Source organism: Solea solea, chromosome 6 (genome assembly GCF_958295425.1).
Source record: "Solea solea chromosome 6, fSolSol10.1, whole genome shotgun sequence".
In the NCBI taxonomy this organism is placed as follows: Eukaryota; Metazoa; Chordata; class Actinopteri; order Pleuronectiformes; family Soleidae; genus Solea; species Solea solea.
Genome location: NC_081139.1, coordinates 30,033,478 through 30,054,083, shown reverse-complemented (window position 1 = coordinate 30,054,083; position 20,606 = coordinate 30,033,478). Strand labels below are relative to the sequence as shown.

The window sequence follows — 20,606 nt, the reverse complement described above, 5'->3', positions numbered from 1 at the left end:
CCGTCACCAGATGGCGCTGTTCATTGCCGCCCTGTGTTGATGATGAAAGATGATCTGCCTGAGAATTAGACCAAGTTTGGAGAGTCTGTCAATCACTGTGTTTTATCTGTGGTGTGTGTGAGGGCTTCAAGAATGTAACTGGAGCATGCAGCCCTGTATTTTTTACACTTCAGAGCCGGATTAAATAAATGGACTATACTAGGCAGACTATATTTTTTGGGCCCCCCTCCATCCATGTTATTTAGGAATTGAAATCTGAAACTTACCAAAGTTACTAATAAAAGTGAATTCACATTTTACATAGCGTAGTCTTTGGTTACGAGTTGGTTCTTTGTATGCCAAAATAAGTCATGTGTCGTATATTAAACAGTCTACCAGACTATTTTTTGATTTTTATTACCGTATTTATACGTTACTACAAGGCTCTATTAAATGCTATTAAATTATCCTTATCTTATCCATTGCGAGTGTCATTGTTAAGGCAGTAGTAGCAGTAAATCACCAATAGGTGTCAGCATTGCTATGTAAACAGAGCAAATAGGATAAATGTTGTAACCTATGGCATTTTGCAGAGAATCTTAATTAAATGTGTTGATTAAATTGAATAGTTTAATAAGTAGTCAAATATACAAAGACCAATAAGATTTGCAGTAAGAGAAACTGTGCTGTCGTGGTAAAGAGGTTTATTTTCATGGACAAGCGTCACCTCTCTTCCATTTTCTGGCATTCAGCTCCTGGTCTGGACTGTTCAGCAGTTTTCCCCACTGGTCTGGATGTTTCTCTGGATGGTGAACTGTGCACTGTTGTTTTGAGAATCAACATTTAAAATGTTACCACCTGTGTGCATTAGCTCTTTAATAAGTTTAACAACACCTTTAATTGTGTTCACTTTAATTCTTCTTTCAGATTGAAGCTTTTCAATTGTATTTATCAACGCTTTAGCTGTGAATTTTGTTTGTCTTTTTTCACCCTTAGCACTGATATCAGAACATGACTTTAATTTATTCATTTCCATTTTTCAATAATGAATGACCACAAATCACAATGACGTCACACTTTTACACACACACACACACCTTAACATGAAAATATCACTGAACAGGTTCATATGTGACCAAGCAAAAGGCAAATGTGTGTGGGACTGATTCCCCCTAACTGCCTATTAAAACGAACTAAAGTCAACCCTAGTCTTCTGTGCATACTAGCGGTGGGTATTATGTACCTGTATACCGATAGTCTTGAAACACACGTAGACGGCCTGAGACAAGAACTACGGCGGTACTCCCGAGCCCAACATGACGCACTTCCAAATGTGAAGTGCGTCATGTTTTCTTCTTTATGTCGATTCTACTCAAGCGTCCAAACCGAAACATAAAGTCCCGTCAAACGCGAACACGTGTCATGTTCTAAGCATCTTTGACAGTTTACATCATATATGTAATCTAATGTCTCGTAATTGATGGTTTTTAGTCAAAATGTGCTTATAACCTAGCTGAGTATGTTCCCTATTTATATTCTTTGTTTATTTCCTATGTCATCTTGACAGCTGCCTAATATATCTTTAAACATCATATCTCTTTCCAAAGTTGGTAAGAATACACAGATTCTGCTCCCTTCACTCTATGGACAGCATCAATAGACAAACATCTGACCAGCAGGTGTCGCTGTATCTGAACGTAAATATCTGCAGGTGTGAAATGGTCAGTAAATCAAAATAAATAACACATTGTCATTTTATGATGCTTAGAAGATGACAGCAGAGTTAGACCAGAAGGACATGCAGGTTTAAATCTGAGCTGAGGGTGAATGATGATGATGATGATGATGATGATATGATAGAAAAACTATGTGCTAAGTGAAGCCAGGTCTACTGAAGGGTGTTTGTTAAGAAGACACCAAATGCCTCTTTATTTTTCCAATAGTCCAAATAGTTAATTTATAGCGACACATCAACACATCCTCTTCTCTTCATGGAGGTATGTGTGGCTCTGAAATGATAAAAACACACAGATAACATACATGCTGTATACAGACCTAACAATGCTGCAAATAAACCAACTAACTAACTATCTATCTATCTATCTATCTATCTATCTATCCATCCATCCATCCATCCATCTATCTATCTATCTACAGTATATATATCTGTCTATCTATCTATCTATCTATCTATCTATCCATCCATCCATCCATCCATCCATCTATCTATCTATCTACAGTATATCTATCTATCTATCTATTATTTGTTTCTCTACTACGTATCCTCTCGGCTTTTGTTTTGAAGTATTTGCTTTAACTTTTGGGTCACCTGACTTCCTCCTCAGCCATTTTAACTGCGCAGCACGAAGACAGACTGGTGAGTGTTGACGTGATTATGATGATAATATATGATGATATATGATTATATATGATTGTATATGATGATTTAGTGCGTGTGAGTCCAGTACCTTAAAGTGAGACTTGAGTAAAAGTACAAATATGTGACCAGAAAGTCACTTTTTATAAAATGATTCAGGTAAAAGTTTGGCATTTACTGTACTTGGGTATCAAAAATCATTTCTGATATAAAATGTAGTCAAAAGTGCTAGAAATAACAAAGTACAGTACAAATACGTACAAATAAATTCCTGCTCGACTCCATGGACGAGAAAACTGTCGTCATTTTCCTGTAAGTGCAGAGTGACGAGCAGAGAAAGTGAAAGTAACTATTCTGTCACTTTGCTTCAGTCGCCATTTGAACTGCGCAGCACGAGGACAGACTGGTGAGTGTTGACGTGATTATGATGATAATATATGATGATATATGATGATATATGTAACGATTGTAAATGATCATTTGGATTAAAAGTGAAATAATAATGTCATATATTCATATTATCATCAAAATAATGACTTGATTTAGTAGCTTTAAGGACTATAAGTACTATAAGTACTATAAGTGCTTAATGCAGTCGGATGAAGTGCTTTTACTGTGAACTTTTGAGAGGGGTCTGGCTGCAGACCTGCACTGTCAGGACCTTTCGTTGCAGACCTGCACTGTCAGGACCTTTCGTTGCAGACCTGCACTGTGAGGTCTCCTCTACTGTCAGGACCGGAAGCTTTTCAAAATAAAAGCGAGCATACCGGAAGCACGTATTTTTCGTTCCCGATGTTTATTTCTTGGGTCTTTATTTTATATATACAATGTAAATATGTTTATGTGTATCCATGTGTTTAATTGAAGAGATTTAAAAAAAAAAACTGTATATCTTTCCAGTTCAACTGGATAAGGTGAAAAAAACGCAGGATAATAATAAAGATAAAAACAAACAAAATATTATATAAAAAAATAAAATACAAAACGTTATGACCCACTAGGGTTATTCTACAGATAATCAGGGCAAACTAGATGTACAGCTATTGTTATGATCCCCTTAAAGGCGACATAGAATGCTTGTATCACACATATATGTTAGTTATGGAGGTCTACTTACATATATTAACTTGTTTTCATGATTAAAAACCTCCTAATCGCTGCAAACGAGCCGATCAAAATATCTCCTCACTGACGCTGTCGTCAGCCGCGCTGTTTCAGACCAAACAGTTGCTGTGATTGGCCAGCCAACGAGAGCTTTCCTACTGTCCTGTGATTGGCCAGGTACCTGGAAGTGACGTAATAGATAAGCCAGCTCTCAGATACACAGCTCCCCCTCTGGCACGGTGGATGCTCTGCATCTCAGCAGCTACAACGAGACTAGTTCTTCTTCTTCTGCGGTTGAATGTACGCAACCGGATGTGCCCGGACTAGTGCCCGCACCGGGAGGCGCTACGGTGGTGAGGATTTCTGATGACGACATCAAATTAAGGAAGTGTCGATCCGCTTCGCAGAGCCCAGGAAAACAATACAACACTATTTTCTCAGCAGTGGCTGAACTGTTTGTTCTGAAACTTTAGGGTTTCATAAACGAGGTAATGACGCAGATACACACACAAACGCAGCGTTAATTGGAGCTTCCGGTCTATGTCACCTTCAAAACATTATTAGCCTACTCAAAACATGTATTATTTTACTCCAGTATTTTAATTTAATTCGTAAAAAGGACAGCTGTTAGTTTAGTGTGCACTACAAATGAATTTTGAAACAATAAATCTCTGTAAATACACCTTAATGTGTGATGGCATAATGCATCTACACTCCAACCTATTGCTGACTGTTCTTTTATACCATTATTTAGCATTGAAAATGTAGCCCCCTGCACTGTTGGACCCATTTACATATTGATTTACTCATTGTTTTATATAGGCATATCTTATGTGTGTTTGCAATTGTAACACCTCATAATTAGGGCTGTAACGATACACCAAACCCACGGTTCGATTTGTATCACAATTTATTATTTTCTTTGGGGGGGGGGTTTGAAAAAACCTTTATAAACTGAACACCAAAGAACAAGATTAACTATGCAAATTATTAACAATATAAATAGCCATAAATAGCCAAAGCTATAACACTTGTGTTTTCTTTGTAACAAAATACTGTTGAAAAACAAACAGAACTAAACTCCACTGTGGAGATGATTGGAGCATGTTGAAAATTCTTCTTCAATCAAGTTCTCTTACATTTACAAAGTAAATGAAATGGCTAGTGTTTCACACTGAGGTAACTGAGGCTTACTGCCTGTGCTGCAAACCACAAATCAAGTAAGTAAACATGAAACAAATAAACAACTTCTTTCTCTTAAGAAAACCAAACTTGATTTAAGGGAGTTGAACATTCTTCTTCTTCTTCTTCTTCTTCTTGTTCTTCAGAAGAGGAGGCTTGCTCTCTGTGCTGTGACAATGTCACCTGCAGTGACCAGCTTGTGTAAGGGCAGCTGTAGCATCACCTGTTTCTCCTTCAACACAGCTGCAGCTGTTGTGCTGCGGTGGAAAAACGTGACAACTTTCCTCACTCTGCCGAGGAGTCGGGACATCTGGTGAACGCCCATCGCTCTCTGCGCAGCCAGATTAACGTATATGCGGTGAAAATCCGGCCGCTTCGACAGCATTGGCAATGTTTCTGCCGTTATCTGTTGTCACTTAAAGCACTTACAGCAAATTGTGTGGGTCTTGTCGACTACACCATTGCCGTCCTTTATCTCCACCATGTAGCCCAAATGTTGCCATACTGCTGACTGAAATGAAGAGGGAGGATCCGCTATTTCTGGGTTGGTTGCCATGTTTCCTCACGTTCTTCTTCAACTAGCTCAACTTTTGCAGGCAGGCGTCACATGATTCATTGGATCTGAACGGGAGGGATCACTCTGGGAGTTGGAAGGGGTGTGTCGCGATTCTGCCTTCTCACACCGCGACACAGGATCGTGCATCTGAGTGTCGCGATTTCACTTTCATATTGCATATTGTTACAGCCCTACTCATAATTCATTGAATAATTGCTTAATATTGTTTGTGCTATGTTCTTACCTTGTGGACCACATGGATTTGCCAGTGGAGGGTGTGAGGGTTGATGATTTTAAATGAACTTAGCTTTGTGTATTCAAAGTGAATGACTGAATACCTAGTTACATGACCCACATAACCAATAACCTCTGTTACAAGAGAAAACAGTAGACACAAAACACACTTTCAAATGTCTTTTTATTTTATTCATTTGTTTTGATCATTATTATTATTATTTTTTTGGCTCACATAACTCACATCAATGTTGACTTGCAGAGCAGAGAATCTGATTCTAAACTTTTCATTTTTGAAAGTGACTAAAACTGTGAGGTGAGGTGTCAGGTGTTCTTCACTGCAACTTACATTCCCTTCATTTTCCTTTTCCCCTTTTACCAGCCAAACCACAACCTGTCAGAAGTTAGTAGCGTTGGCTCATACTTATGAGTACAAACACACAGACAAATACATTATGCTTACCTTTAAATAAAATGCCACCTTTCCTATGTGCCTCTAAGTGGCTCTGCAGCTTGGACAATTGTGTTGGTGTCACTTTTAGGCACAAGGGGGCAGTGAAATCGCTTGCAGCATGACGTGCAGCGTTCAACTTTGGGCGTAGTGCCGGTACTTAAGATTGAAATATGCATCTGTAAGAGACAAATAATGTCGTAATAAGTAAAACAAAATGATATAAAAACTATATGATATAACTCAGTTTTCTTGGTCTTTGAGTAGGAAAATGGCACATTTAAGTGAGCACTATCGATACGATAACAACGCTAAAAACTACCCAAAAGTCCAAAACCCAATTCTTTCAAATTAATATAACTTTATATAGTCAATATATAGTGTGCAACATAACGTTCTAGTGAATAAAGACTGTTTCTGTTTCTTCGTATGACACAAAGTTGTTGTCACTTGACTTTTACTCACCTCGTCGTCTCCACACTTCTCATGGGGAACGAAAAATACGTGCTTCCGGTATGTTCGCTTTTATTTTGAAAGGCTTCGAATCAACTTCCAGTTCTGACCGTGCAGGAGACCTCACAGTGCAGGTCTGCAGCCAGACTGTCTTGGAACTTTTGGAGTAATCCAGGGTCAAAGTTGACTTGAACAAAACTGAGGTTATTCTTTTTTTGAAGTGGTATCAAATCCACATTTATGATTGAAATGTAATTGTACTCAGTACTTTTTGATGTCCTTGATGAACAAATATGCAGTTAATAAGTAATCCAGGATCTAATTGGACTTTTGCTCTCAAAACTGAGCTCATCAGCTGACTTGAATGCAGACAACAGCCCTTCAGTCACATACAGAGTAGCCTAGCACCATCTACTGGCACAAATATGTAAGTTACATGAACAGCAGGTTTCATAAAACACCTTCTCTGACAGAAAACTCCTGATGTGTTACAGTTTTCTCTCGTGTGATCACTGGACTGAACACAGATCCACATCAGACGTCCTCCAGGAAACATGAAGGAGATTTTCCACTCAAACTGAGAGGTAACTCTTTAAAGTGCTTTCAATATGATGCTTTCAGTGGAGCAGTGATAAGTCAGTGAGGAGCTCATTTGCACAAACTCATGACAACAACAAAGAGAAGACGTGCTTTTTATATATGAGGTTTACACTTTACACTATAAAACAAGTTATTCTCTGTAAATCTGTATATTGGGACGGTTTATTCAATTGAATTTTATTTGTATAGCGCCAAATCATAACATACATGATCTCAGGTCTGTACATAGACAACATCAAGGAGAGCAGAGAAACACAACAGTTCACACAATGAGCAAACACTAGGCATCAGTGGAGAGAAAAAACTCCCTCTTAACAGAAGAAGAAATCTCTGACAGAACCAGACTCACACATGTGCAGTCATCTGCCTCGACCGGTCGGGGTGAAAGGAAAATGGGGGACAGAGGAGAGGAGGGGGACAGAAAGGGTGGGAGAGAAAGGACAAGAGGGAGATGAGGTAGAGACACACATCTTCTAAATTTCTGCATCAGTAAATCTGTGATCAACCTGTGTGTGTGTGTGTGTCAGAATGACTGAAGTCCAGCAGAAGAGTGGTTGTGTGGAGGAAGACGAGGACAGAGCAGAGTCTCCAGGACCCAGCGGTCTGTCTGTGAAGAGTGACCAGTCTATGAACCCACCTTTAACCTTCAGTCATGAACCTGGAGCCTCAGAGACAAAGTAAGAGACTCATGCACTGACAACAAGAGAACATCATACACTCTTAACCCGAATTAGTTGACTTTACTCACAAATCGCGTGGCAACCTGTTGCCCTATACCACTTTAGTTTTTACACAAGCTGAAACTAAACATGTTAAGTTGTATTAACATAAAACCTTATGTTTAGTACTTATATTTATTATAGTGTTTACTCACTGTAAATCATTAAATAAAACTATTATGACATATTATTGCTACTCATCATTTATTACAATTACTGTATTTTCCTCTACTTTAATTAGCTTTTGATTTTTTTTGATAAGGTATAAAACATAGTTTTTATTTAATTGGATGGAAAAAAGAAACACCTGTAAATGCTCCAATGTGTCTGTGTTGTTTACGTGTGTGTTGTGCGTGTTGGTGTCGTACGTGTCTGTGTTGTTTACGTGTGTGTTGTGCGTGTTGGTGTTGTACGTGTCTGTGTTGTTTACGTGTGTTGTGCGTGTTGGTGTTGTACGTGTCTGTATTGTTTACGTGTGTTGTGCGTGTTGGTGTTGTACGTGTCTGTGTTGTTTACGTGTGTGTTGTGCGTGTTGGTGTTGTACGTGTCTGTGTTGTTTACGTGTGTTGTGCGTGTTGGTGTTGTACGTGTCTGTATTGTTTACGTGTGTTGTGCATGTTGGTGTTGTTTACGTGTGTTATGCGTATTGTTGTACGTGTCTGTGTTGTTTACGTGTTTGTTATGCGTGTTGGTGTTTTACGTGTTTGTGTTGTTTACGTGTGTTATGCGTGTTGGTGTTGTACGTGTTTGTGTTGTTTACGTGTGTTATGCGTGTTGGTGTTGTCCGTGTCTGTGTTGTTTACGTGTGTTGTGCGTGTTGTTTACGTGTGTGTTGTGCGTGTTGGTGTTGTACGTGTCTGTGTTGTTTAAGTGTGTGTTGTGCGTGTTGGTGTTGTACGTGTCTGTGTTGTTTACGTGTTTGTTATGCGTGTTGGTGTTTTACGTGTTTGTGTTGTTTACGTGTGTTATGCGTGTTGTTGTTGTACGTGTTTGTGTTGTTTACGTGTGTTATGCGTGTTGGTGTTGTCCGTGTCTGTGTTGTTTACGTGTGTTGTGCGTGTTGTTTACGTGTGTGTTGTGCATGTTGGTGTTGTTTACGTGTGTTATGCGTATTGTTGTACGTGTCTGGGTTGTTAACGTGTGTGTTATGTGTGTTGGTGCCGTACGTGTCTGTGTTGTTTACGTGTGTGTTATGTGTGTTGGTGTCGTACGTGTCTGTGATGTTTACGTGTGTTGTGCATGTTGGTGTTGTTTACGTGTGTTATGCGTATTGTTGTACGTGTCTGGGTTGTTTACGTGTGTGTTATGCGTGTTGGTGTCGTACGTGTTTGTGTTGTTTACGTGTGTTATGCGTGTTGGTGTTTTACGTGTTTGTGTTGTTTACGTGTGTTATGCGTGTTGGTGTTGTACGTGTTTGTGTTGTTTACGTGTGTGTTATGCGTGTTGGTTTTTTACGTGTTTGTGTTGTTTACGTGTGTTATGCGTGTTGGTGTTGTACATGTCTGTGTTGTTTGCGTGTGTTGTGCGTGTTTACGTGTGTGTTGTGCGTGTTGGTGTTGTACGTGTTTGTGTTGTTTACGTGTGTTATGCGTGTTGGTGTTGTACATGTCTGTGTTGTTTACGTGTGTGTTATGCGTGTTGGTGTTTTACGTGTTTGTGTTGTTTACGTGTGTTATGCGTGTTGGTGTTGTACGTGTTTGTGTTGTTTACGTGTTTTATGCGTGTTGGTGTTGTCCGTGTCTGTGTTGTTTACGTGTGTTGTGCGTGTTGTTTACGTGTGTGTTGTGCGTGTTGGTGTTGTACATGTCTGTGTTGTTTGCGTGTGTGTTGTGCGTGTTGGTGTTGTATGTGTCTGTGTTGTTTACGTGTGTGTTGTGCGTGTTGATGTTGTACGTGTCTGTGTTGTTTACGTGTGTGTTGTGCGTGTTGGTGTTGTATGTGTCTGTGTTGTTTACGTGTGTGTTGTGCGTGTTGGTGTTGTACGTGTCTGTGTTGTTTACGTGTGTTGTGCGTGTTGGTGTTGTACGTGTCTGTGTTGTTTACGTGTGTGTTGTGCGTGTTGGTGTTGTACGTGTCTGTGTTGTTTACGTGTGTGTTGTGCGTGTTGGTGTTGTACGTGTCTGTGTTGTTTACGTGTGTGTTGTGCGTGTTGGTGTTGTACGTGTCTGTGTTGTTTACGTGTGTTGGTGTTGTCCCTGTCTGTCTGTTATTTGTGTGGATGTTGAATGTGTCACACATGTACAAGAACATAACATGGATGTCCCCTGAGATTAAAGTGTTAAATCCATAAACAAACAAAATTCACAGGAAACCCTCACTCAAATGTACAAGAAACTACAAATAAACAGGATCTGTTTCCTCTTCCTAAATGAAGGGAGACCAGAGCATGAACCAACAGACCATCATATCAGAACAATATCTAATTCCATCAACATAGACTGATGAAGAACTGAAACAATAATGTCTTCTGTCTTCAGTTGTCCAATTTTCCCATCCTTCAGCACGCTTCCTACAGCATTTAAGTGTGTGTCAGTGTTGTTTGTGTGTGTTGTACGTGTGTGTCTGCGTTGTACGTGTGTGTCTGTTCATCTGCTTGCTTTACAGAAAATATAAAGGTTTTCCCCACACGTCAGAAATTGTTTTACTGGTGCGGCAAAAAAAATGAGTCAACAGCAGAATTGACATGTCTTTCCATTTCAAGCTGATTTTTCAAACTCTGTAGCTTTGGCTTTAGGTCTAATGAGAGCAAAACCTGTTGGATGAACTGAAATGTGAGCTTCATAGTCTTGGGGTAGTTAAGATGGAGTGCATACGTGAGTCCAAACAGAATGCACATTGCTGTCAGCAGATTTTGAATGTTGTCCATCACAACTTCTCCCTCAATGATGATTTGCAACGAGGCTGGACTGAGATGCTGGGAAGATGTGTGCACAGCACCTTCACGCTCAATGACAAGTGTCCCAATGTCAAGGTCACGAAAAGAATCATCATCATCATCAGATTCCTTAATAAAGAGTAACAGAAGAGCACAATCATTACATTAGAGTTGTCATTTGAAAAACAAGTTTCATCAATATAAGAGTGTCATGGCAAAAATGATAAGAAAGCAAGAGCTTACTTACAAAGCCTGCTTTAAAGAAGTTTGTGGGGTTGTCCCCAAGGATGATAGGAAGCCCTCTGAGCACCTGTGTCCGGAGCGCAGTTGGCTCTGGAGTCTTCTGGGAATTAAACACAGTAACACAAGTTAGATAGCTAAAATGAAAAACAAATAATGATCTATAAGAAAGCTTAAACAAACCAAGCAATGTTTGGATTCAATTATACAACTAATAGAGTATCATTGTGATATGATGTTTTTCAAAACCTGTGAAAAACAATGCCAAGTACAAAATGTCTATGGACCTACTTGGTCTGTTGTGAAATCTGTGTCAACAACTGTCCAACATTCCCTCTCTTGGATCCAAATAACTCCAGGAGACGAGGACTGTGCCGATCGATGTTCTCATAAAAGTCCTGCTTGAGGTTCTTGCCCACGATCCTGCTGAACTCCATGAACACCTGATAAATAAAGAGTTACACACTCAATGAGTTACACTACTAGAGACTATTTCTGGCCTGAACATCTTCCAGTTGTGTGTTCTGTGCTCCTTACTTCTGTGTGCATTAAATGTAGAATACACATGTGTGTGACGGTTACACTGGACTCTGTGATTTACCTTTAAATGTGTACTGTGCAAGTGAGTGAGAAAGATCGCTTCTGTGCAGGGTGCAGAATAATCACATGACTGACAGTGAAAGGTTACTTGAGCAGTTTCACTTTTATTTGATCGTGTTTGAAACGATAATGTTTTAAAAGGTGACCCCTTTTATCACAGATAAACTCACAATACTTACACTTCCAAAGCTTCCTCACACCACAGGGATCTGTAACAATAGAAAACGAGAACATGTTTAGTTCAACAACGTCAGTGTTAAATACAATAAGACGCCGATGTTACAGAGAAAACTGACATGTTAACCAGCGTGTGTGTGAGAGTGAGTGAGAAGGAAAAAGAGCGGCCAAGGACGGGTCAAGCGGATCAACGCGCTGCAAGCAGCTCGCGGTGTTCGCAACGTAACCTCCTCCATAGCGCCTGCTACACTTCTTTACCCAGACAGCGGTAGAATCGCTTTTCTATTGCGTAAAATCACGGTTATAGAAACGATACAGTCGCGCACACTCGCCGGTATGTGAGCCGTCCTCAGACTGAGGACACGAAGCGAACATTAACATTCAGCTGACTCTTCTTTGAGTTAACATTAGCTAGTGTTAGCAATAAGTACTATTACAGTGTACTCTCACTCTTGTGCACTCTAAATGCTGACTGTACCTGTAGAGCAGTGGTCCTCAACCCCCGGGCCGCGGACCGGTACCAGTCCGTGGGTCAATTGGTACCGGGCCGCAGAGAAAGAATACATAACTTCCATTATTTCCGTTTTATTTATGATCAGATTGTGAACCATTCTCTCGCCACATCTGTCTATGACTCACTCTTGACACATGTCAACATGCTTGCCTCGGTCACATGTCACGGTCGAAGAAGAAGATCAACTGCTGGAGATGGCAAAATGACGGCGGCATTAAAAGTATGTTTGAGACGATAACTCTGCCGGTGTTGTGGATTAAAGTCATGACAGAAAACCCTGAGATCACCACAACAGCAACATCCTATCTGTGTGAAGCAGGGTGAGCGGGTGCTGCTGCTGCTGCTGTTGACGAAGCACCCGTCTCCTGGCTCGCGTCATCTGGGTCCTCCGTTACCGCTGCTGCGCAATGAACAGACGGGACTTCACATTTGTCCTTTGGTCAGCGGCAGCATCCGCAACTGGTTGATGGACTCGGCCATTTTTCCCCCAGCCGGTGCACATGCCGCTGACGCACGGCTGCGCTCTGTGCAGTATCGTTGGCGCGATGTTACGAGGACGCTGCTAATACATTTGCATACACAGTGGATTCACGTTTATTATTATATTCACAAAAGACCAGTTTTCATGCCGGTCGTATCATTTTATTTTGTTTTTTATTTATTTATTTTTGTATTAAAGGCCGGTCCTGAAAATATTGTCTGATATCAAACCGGTCCGCGGCCCGGGGGTTGAGGACCGCTGCTGTAGAGGATCAGTCTTTACACAAAGATCAGCGACCACAGGCTGTAAACCTGAAATCATTCCCTTCACTCCAGACTCTGGAGGTCACACTGACACTGAGGCTGCTTTGTGATCAAAGTGTCTAAACAAAGACCATCATCAGTGATCATGTGATGTTTGTGTTTGCAGAGGTCAGAACCAGAGACAGAGAGCAGAGTCTCCAGGACCCAGCGGTCTGTCTGTAAAGAGTGACCGGTCTATGGACCATCCTTTATACTTCAGTCGTGAACCTGGAGCCTCAGAGACAAAGTAAGAGACACTTTGTCCTGTGAAGAAGTCACAACCAAACCTGTGTCCTCACAAAGACAGAATCACACACACACACACACACACAGCTGTTTTAGCGTCATAAAAACTTTTATCCTGAGAAAACTTGTAACAATGCACTGACAACAAGACAACAACAGACTTTGTTGTGCGCTAAACACAAATGCAAAAAACACAAAAAACGAGTGGAAAACTCAACTAGAAGTGAGTGAAAAAGTCACTAGAAAGATTCATGTGATTGGTTCTACAATGACATCAAAGTCATTTGTCATCAGCTGTGAGTTTTTAAACCAGCTGCAGTTGTCCTTGGGTCACATGACTCACTGCACGTCATCATGATGACATCCATTGTATTGATCTTTGTCTAAATGTTCAGAAATAGCAGGCTTGATCATATTGACCATAACTCTTTGGAAACACTGTATTTCCTGTACTTGTTTGTGTTGTTTTCAGCCGGACATGAGAGCTTCAGCACAGGAATGATAATAGAACGCTTCCATAGCTCTGGAACAACAGGATTCTCTGTCAGTTTTTCAAAGATTGCACAGAAAGCATCATGAAGTTCAGGAGAGCAGTTTTTTAGCACAGAGGCTGAGAAACCATCAGGTCCTGTAGATTTCTGACTACCGTCATGTCTAAATGCTGACTGTACCTGTAGAGCAGGGCCGTCACACTCTAATGACCTGGGGGCCAATGAGCGTCTATTCTGGTCAAGAGGGGGCCGGACTACGGAACATAGAGTCGTCAAAAAACAAGTGTTCAGTAGCACGAGCTTCAAGTTAAAACACAATCTTGCATCATGATATCACACGTATACTTTGTGATACTGTTTATGATGCAAAATCAATCTGTTACTATCAAATACACATTTATTTCAAATGACGCAAATAATAACGTGGATGTCGGCAGAGCGAGGTCATACAGCGGCGACACGTGGCCAACCCAGATCAGCACGAACTTAAAGGAAAAGAAAGAAGACGCTCTTCTCCATCACTCTGCTCCACGCTCATGAACTGCAATCAGACGCAGCTTTGATTGAACACGCTCAGTATCACAGGTGGCTCGTCACTTTCACACATGAAGTTTGCCCAACATCAATAAACAATCAATACAAATAAACAAAGAATAACTGAGGGCACAGTTCAACAGTGGACAACTGTAATGAAACCATCAAACTAGGACTGATGATGGGGAGTCGGGGAGTGCAGCAGTTCCCTGACCTCACTTTGGAATCCACCAAACCTTTTGACAACTTTTCACCTTTCATGATAATAATCATAATAATAATAATTATAATAAATATTACAACAACAATAATAATAATAATAATGACATAATAATAAGAAGAAGAAGGATAACAATGGTTTCCTCACACAAATTTGTGCCAGGAGCAGTTTCAGCCACTGCCATTCGTGGCTCGGTCCCTAACAAGCTTATTTATATATGTAATTGAATGTTGTATGTCATAAATGTAATAATGTGATCATTATGAGTGAATGTCTTATTATTACTGTTCTAAGAACATATATTCTATCACCTCGCTGGCAGCTGTGCCTCAGCTACACACTGTGTTTAAAACAAGGTGAGGTCGTGGGCCATGTTTGTATTATAACATGATATTTAAGTGGTGGGACCGCATGTAATCGATTGAGGGGCCGCATATGGCCCGCGGGCCGCCAGTTTGGCACCTGTGCTGTAGAGGATCAATCTTTACACAAAGATCAGCGACCACAGGCTGTAAACCTGAAATCTGTTTGTGATCAAAGTGTCTAAACAAAGACCATCATCAGTGATCATGTGATGTTTGTGTTTGCAGAGGTCAGAACCAGAGACAGAGAGCAGAGTCTCCAGGACCCAGCGGTCTGTCTGTGAAGAGTGACTGGTCTATGGACCCACCTTTATACTTTGGTCATGAACCTGGAGCCTCAGAGACAAAGTAAGAGACTCAATAAATAATGCTCTCAAATCAATATGATATGCTCTTGAATTAAGATAAGAAATAACCTCCATCTGTTGGAGGGAAACGTCCAAACTTCAGAGCAGCTCTGAAAGCAGCTTCACATCAACAGCTCATTTCTTTTATTTGTGGTTCAAATTGAATTTGACTGGACTTTTGTGAAGGAAGAAGAACTAAATGTGTGTGTGAGCAACAGACTGAACTGAACTGATTCAGAATCTGATGAAACGGATCAATGAGTCAAACCATTGACGAGTCAGAGAGAGTGTGAGGATGAGCCTCAGGGTTAGACCTTTACAACAGTCCATCAGAACCACTGTGAGACAAAGCTGTAAGGATGTCTCCACAGACACATGTCCACCTGTCCCTGACGTGTCAGTGATAAAGAAATGTCTCCACAGACACATGTCCACCTGTCCCTGACGTGTCAGTGATAAAGAAATGTCTCCACAGACACATGTCCACCTGTCCCCGACGTGTCAGTGATAAAGAAATGTCTTCACAGAGACCAGTTTGCTGATTCTGTGGACGAGCAGACGTCCCGCTGTCCTCTGTGTCAGGACGTCCTGAAGGATCCAGTCTCCACCAGCTGCGGTCACCGGTTTTGCAGACGCTGCATCTCCTCATACTGGGACCAGTCTGGTCCAACAGGAGACTCCTGCTGTCCCCAGTGTGGACAAAGACCCAGGACAGGACGTGGACCACAGAGCATCTTTGGTAAGACTCATAAGGAGAGCAGCTCCCATCAGCACTAGCAGACTTTAGAAATGGAAAAACAGGAGAAAACTGTTTAAAAGTTAAAGGGGACATATTATACCCTATTTCTCCAAGTTAAACTAGTTCCCTGGTGTCCTAATGAACATGTCAGTGACATGCCTTGTCAGTGACAAACCATAAGGATGAAGCATCATAGCAGTTCAATAACCCTGCTAAACCCGCCCCTTTCAGAACTCTCGGTTTTCGTGCATGGTCCCTTTATATGCAAATGAGACACAGGCAAACACACACCCACTTCTTCCAGGGGGTTTCTGATTTGTCCTCTTTACAGCGCTCACTCGCTCAGCTGCTTCTCGTCTCCCCCTCCCTCCACTAGTTCTCTGACAATATCAACATGGCAGCATGCGCAGAAAACAGCGAGAGTGTCGTCACAGGAAGAGACGTCCTACATAAGGATCGAGCCGAACAGTGCCGAACTGTAAATCAGTTAAATACACTTAGAGACAGCACAGCTGATTGCACCGCTGATGGCCAGCAGCACGCGGTGAGCTGAATAAACTGGCGCTGTATCAGACCGGTGACTGTATGCTCCGGAGCTGGCGATCAGTTTAGGCAGCTCGCCGCTGGCGATCAGCGGTGGCGATCAGCTGTGCTGTCCCTATGTATCCATGTGTCGGAGGTCTGTTCCTGTGACGGCACTCACACATACAGCGCCAGTTTAGGCAGCTCACCGTTTGCCGCTGGCGATCAGCGGTGCTGTCTTTTTAACTGATTTTCACAGAGAGTGCAGCACCGCTGATCGCTACCGCTGATCGCCAGTGGCGAGCGGCATAAACGGCCGCTGTATATGATCAAACTGAGTCTGTGCTCCGGTCATGGAGGACGTACTGAACAAATATTTTTAATTAGGACGTGTCAGAATGGTTAGTTATGAGCTCCATGTGACCTTTTCTTAAAAATGTGTGTGTTTGTACGTCGGTGAAATACGTTCGCTGACTAAATACAGCGACCACTGGCCGCAGTCTGATGCGAAGTGCTGCGAACAGACGTTTGCTGACTTTATCCGGAACATTAGCTTCATATATAAAATCCTCTGAGGCTGGAAGTTTGTGTAAAACACTGTGCTCCACTGTGCAGCCACCAACAGCACACTTGTCCCTCCGCGTTGACATAATACCGCTCTTCCTCCCTCGCCTGCACTCTCGCAGGGTGGAGCTAAGGTGGAGCTCTCCAAGTAAACTTACTGGTGGGCGGTAACATTCGCGGTGAAATGCGCATGCTGACGTCATAAGCGCAGGGAATTCAACATCGAGTGTTTTATCGCCTATACTTACACTAAGGGGGACCACGAAAACATGACGGAGTATTCTTTTTCCACACTTTGGTGACTGGTAGGGCCTCCAGAGTCCCAAATATAAGTATTAAAATGGTTAAAAAGTTGATTTTGCATAATATGTCCCCTTTAAAAATGTCACTCATGTTAACGCCATGATGGAGTTTAACTCTCTGCTGCCCCCTGCAGGTTGAAGAAATGAAGGTTTCCCCTCATTTTGCTGCTTTTCTCTCATGATTGTTCTCTTGTATGCAGATGATACTCTTTCCTTCACAATCATCACAGTTCTTCTAGAATGAGTCAGTCTTTCAGAATAAAGTTATTCAAGTCATTACAGTGAAAATGTAGTTTTTCATTTGACAACAAACAACATAAAACAACAACGTCAAAGAAAAACATGACACTGATGAAAATAATCCTCAGCTGCTCACATTCTTTGTCTCTTGTCTTTCAGCAGATGTTGGTCTGCAGAAGGTTCTAGATGAACATAAGATCAGTCTGAGGAGCAGATTTGAACATGTGACTGAAGGAACTGAAGGAACAGGAAGTAGAACCCTCCTGAACAGGATCTTCACTGAGCTCTACATCACAGAGGGACAGAGTGATGAGGTCAATACTCAACATGAGGTGATGCAGCTGGAGACGACCTCCAAGAAGAAGACGGTCCAGGACACTCCCATCAAGTGCTGCGACATCTTTAAAGCCTTACCTGACCAGCAGGGGAGCATCAGAGTCGTCCTGACCAACGGCGTCGCTGGTGTTGGAAAAACCTTCTCGGTGCAGAAGTTCACTCTGGACTGGGCCGAGGGTTTGGAAAACCAGGATGTGAATCTGCTGATTGTGCTCTCGTTCAGGGAGCTGAACCTGATCAGAGATCAGCAGCACAGTCTTCTCACGCTGCTCCATGTTTTCCATCCAACATTAGAGAAGGTCAGAGCAGAGGAGCTTGCTGTCTGTAAACCTTTGTTCATCTTTGACGGCCTGGATGAAAGCAGACTCTCACTGGACTTCAGCAGCAGGACGCTGGTTTCTGACGTCACACACAGGTCATCAGTCAACGTGCTGCTGACCAACCTCATCCAGGGGAATCTGCTTCCCTCGGCTCTCGTCTGGATAACTTCTCGACCTGCGGCGGCCAATCAGATCCCTCCTACATGTGTTGCCAGGGTAACAGAAGTACGAGGCTTCACTGACGACCAGAAGGACGAGTACTTCAGGAAAAGATCAAGAACTGAAGATCTGTCCAGCAGAATCATCTCACACATCAAGACGTCCAGGAGCCTCCACATCATGTGTCAAGTCCCAGTCTTCTGCTGGATCAGTGCTACAGTTCTGGAGCACATGTTGACCACAGAGCATAGAGGAGAGCTGCCCAAGACCCTGACAGACCTGTACTCACACTTCCTGCTGGTTCAGACCAAGAGGAAGAAGAACAAGTACGATAAAGGACATGAGACGAGTCCACGGGAGCTGATGGAGGCCGACGGGGACTTTCTTCTGAAGCTGGGGAGGCTGGCCTTTGAACATCTGCAGAAAGGAGACATCATGTTCTACCAAGAAGACCTGGAGCGGTGTGGTCTAAGTGTGACAGAGGCCTCGGTGTACTCAGGAGTTTGTACAGAGATCTTCAGAAGAGAGAGCGTGATCTTCCAGAAATCAGTCTACTGCTTTGTTCATCTGAGCGTTCAGGAGTTTCTGGCTGCAGTGTACATGTTCCACTGTTTCACCAACAGGAAGACAGAGGTACTGCAGGACTTCTTCAGAAAAAAAGTTGATGATGATGGTGGTTACACTTCTCTGGATGTGTTCCTGAACGCAGCCATGGAGAAATCCCTTCAAAGTGAAAATGGTCACTTGGACCTGTTTGTTCGCTTCCTTCATGGACTCTGTCTGGAGTCCAACCACAGACTCTTAGGAGGTCTGCTGGGTCAGACTCAGAACAGTCCAAAAATCATCCAGAGGGTCATCAAGAACCTGAAGGAGATGAACACAGAGAACATCTCACCTGACAGAAGCATCAACATCTTCCACTGTCTGACAGAGATGAACGAGCAATCAGTGCATCAGGAGATCCAAGAGTTCATGAAGTCAAAGAACAGAGAACAGGAACTCTCTGAGATCCACTGCTCAGCTCTGGCCTACATGCTGCAGATGTCTGAGGAGGTTCTGGATGAGTTGGACCTGGACAAGTACAGAACATCAGTCCAGGGGAAACAGAGACTGATTCCAGCTGTGAGGAACTGCAGGAAGGCTCGGTGAGTTCAGACATGATCAATAACATCATCAGTCAGTGATGATTCATGGTTTGGTTTTTCAAATACACACAGAAGTCAGTTCTTCTCATTCTTCTCAGTTTGTTTCTGGAGATGTTTTAAATGATGAAAGTGAAGATTTGTCAGCTGGTTGTGATTCTTGTTTTGAACTGAATGAAAACACCAAATCACAACATTCTCTCAAGTCTCTGTTCATGATAAGACAGAAAGACAAGAGAAACCAACAGTTCACACAATGAACAAACACTAGGGGGCAGTGGAGAGAAAATCTGTGACAGAACCAGACTCAAACATGTGCAGCATCTGCCTCGACCGGTTGTGGTGACAGAGGAGAGGAGGGGGAGAGAAAGTGAAAGAGGGAGGTGAGGTAGAGACAGAAGAGAGAGACCAGGAGCAGAAATATAACAGTTGTGTCAGCTTCCAAGTTTAAACAGGACTTATGACATTTTTATACAACTACAATGTTATTGATGTTCTATTAATGAGACATGAACATTAGACTGATATCAACTTTAATTATAGTATCATATTAATAATAATAACAATACTACTGGTTTCAAGCAGCAACTTTGTCTAAAGTCTCATCTTTTATTCTTTATTCAGGTTGAGGGGCTGCAGTTTGACAGAGATCAGCTGTTCTTCTCTGGTCTCAGCTCTGAAGTCCAACCCCTCACACCTGAGAGACCTGGACCTGAGTGGGAACCAGCTGCAGGATTCAGGAGTGAAGCTGCTGTGTTCTGGACTGGAGAGTCCACATTGTAGACTGGAGACTCTGAGGTGAGTTCACTGACTCTCTGTTACTGTTGTAAATGTCAGATGTTTCATCCACAACTGAAAGTCATTCATGTTGTCACATGAGTTGAATCAGTGATGGTTGTTCCATGTTTCCACTTTTTCTTCCCTCAGATGTAGAATCAGGATCTTTTCACAGCTGACGTGTTTTTTGTTTTCTAAAGTGTTTCAGTCGCTGTAGTTTTCACGTCAGTCGCAGCTTTGACCTTTTCTGACTGAACTTGATGTTTTTCACTTTCTCCTCTGACACGTTCACATGTAGCCAATCAGAATGAGTGTTGTTGATGATGTCACAGCTGTGACTGTTTACAAACAAACAGGAGCGTCCTCGGTTGGCTCAAGATGGCGACCTGGGCGGTTGGAGTGCGGTGAGCTCCCAAACTATAAGTTGTACCACGTCAAAAGACGGCAACTAAACCAACTAT

The 20,606-nt window shown here is 42.2% G+C and overlaps 1 long non-coding RNA gene across 7 annotated transcripts; it reads left to right on the top strand.

Annotated features, from left to right (window-relative positions):
- Nucleotides 1–2,310: 2,310 nt before the first annotated feature.
- LOC131460203 (uncharacterized) lies at nucleotides 2,311–13,044 on the top strand. 7 transcript variants are annotated; one of them, XR_009240351.1, is made up of 5 exons: nucleotides 2,320–2,356; nucleotides 2,728–2,762; nucleotides 4,789–5,186; nucleotides 6,831–6,920; nucleotides 7,464–7,716. It is a non-coding gene; the product is annotated as an uncharacterized LOC131460203 (long non-coding RNA). The 7 variants fall into 7 exon arrangements; XR_009240352.1 differs by lacking the exon at nucleotides 2,320–2,356 and adding an exon at nucleotides 12,972–13,044 and having other exon boundaries at nucleotides 2,433–2,762; nucleotides 7,464–7,613; XR_009240356.1 differs by lacking the exon at nucleotides 4,789–5,186 and having other exon boundaries at nucleotides 2,311–2,356; nucleotides 7,464–7,720.
- Nucleotides 13,045–20,606: the final 7,562 nt, after the last annotated feature.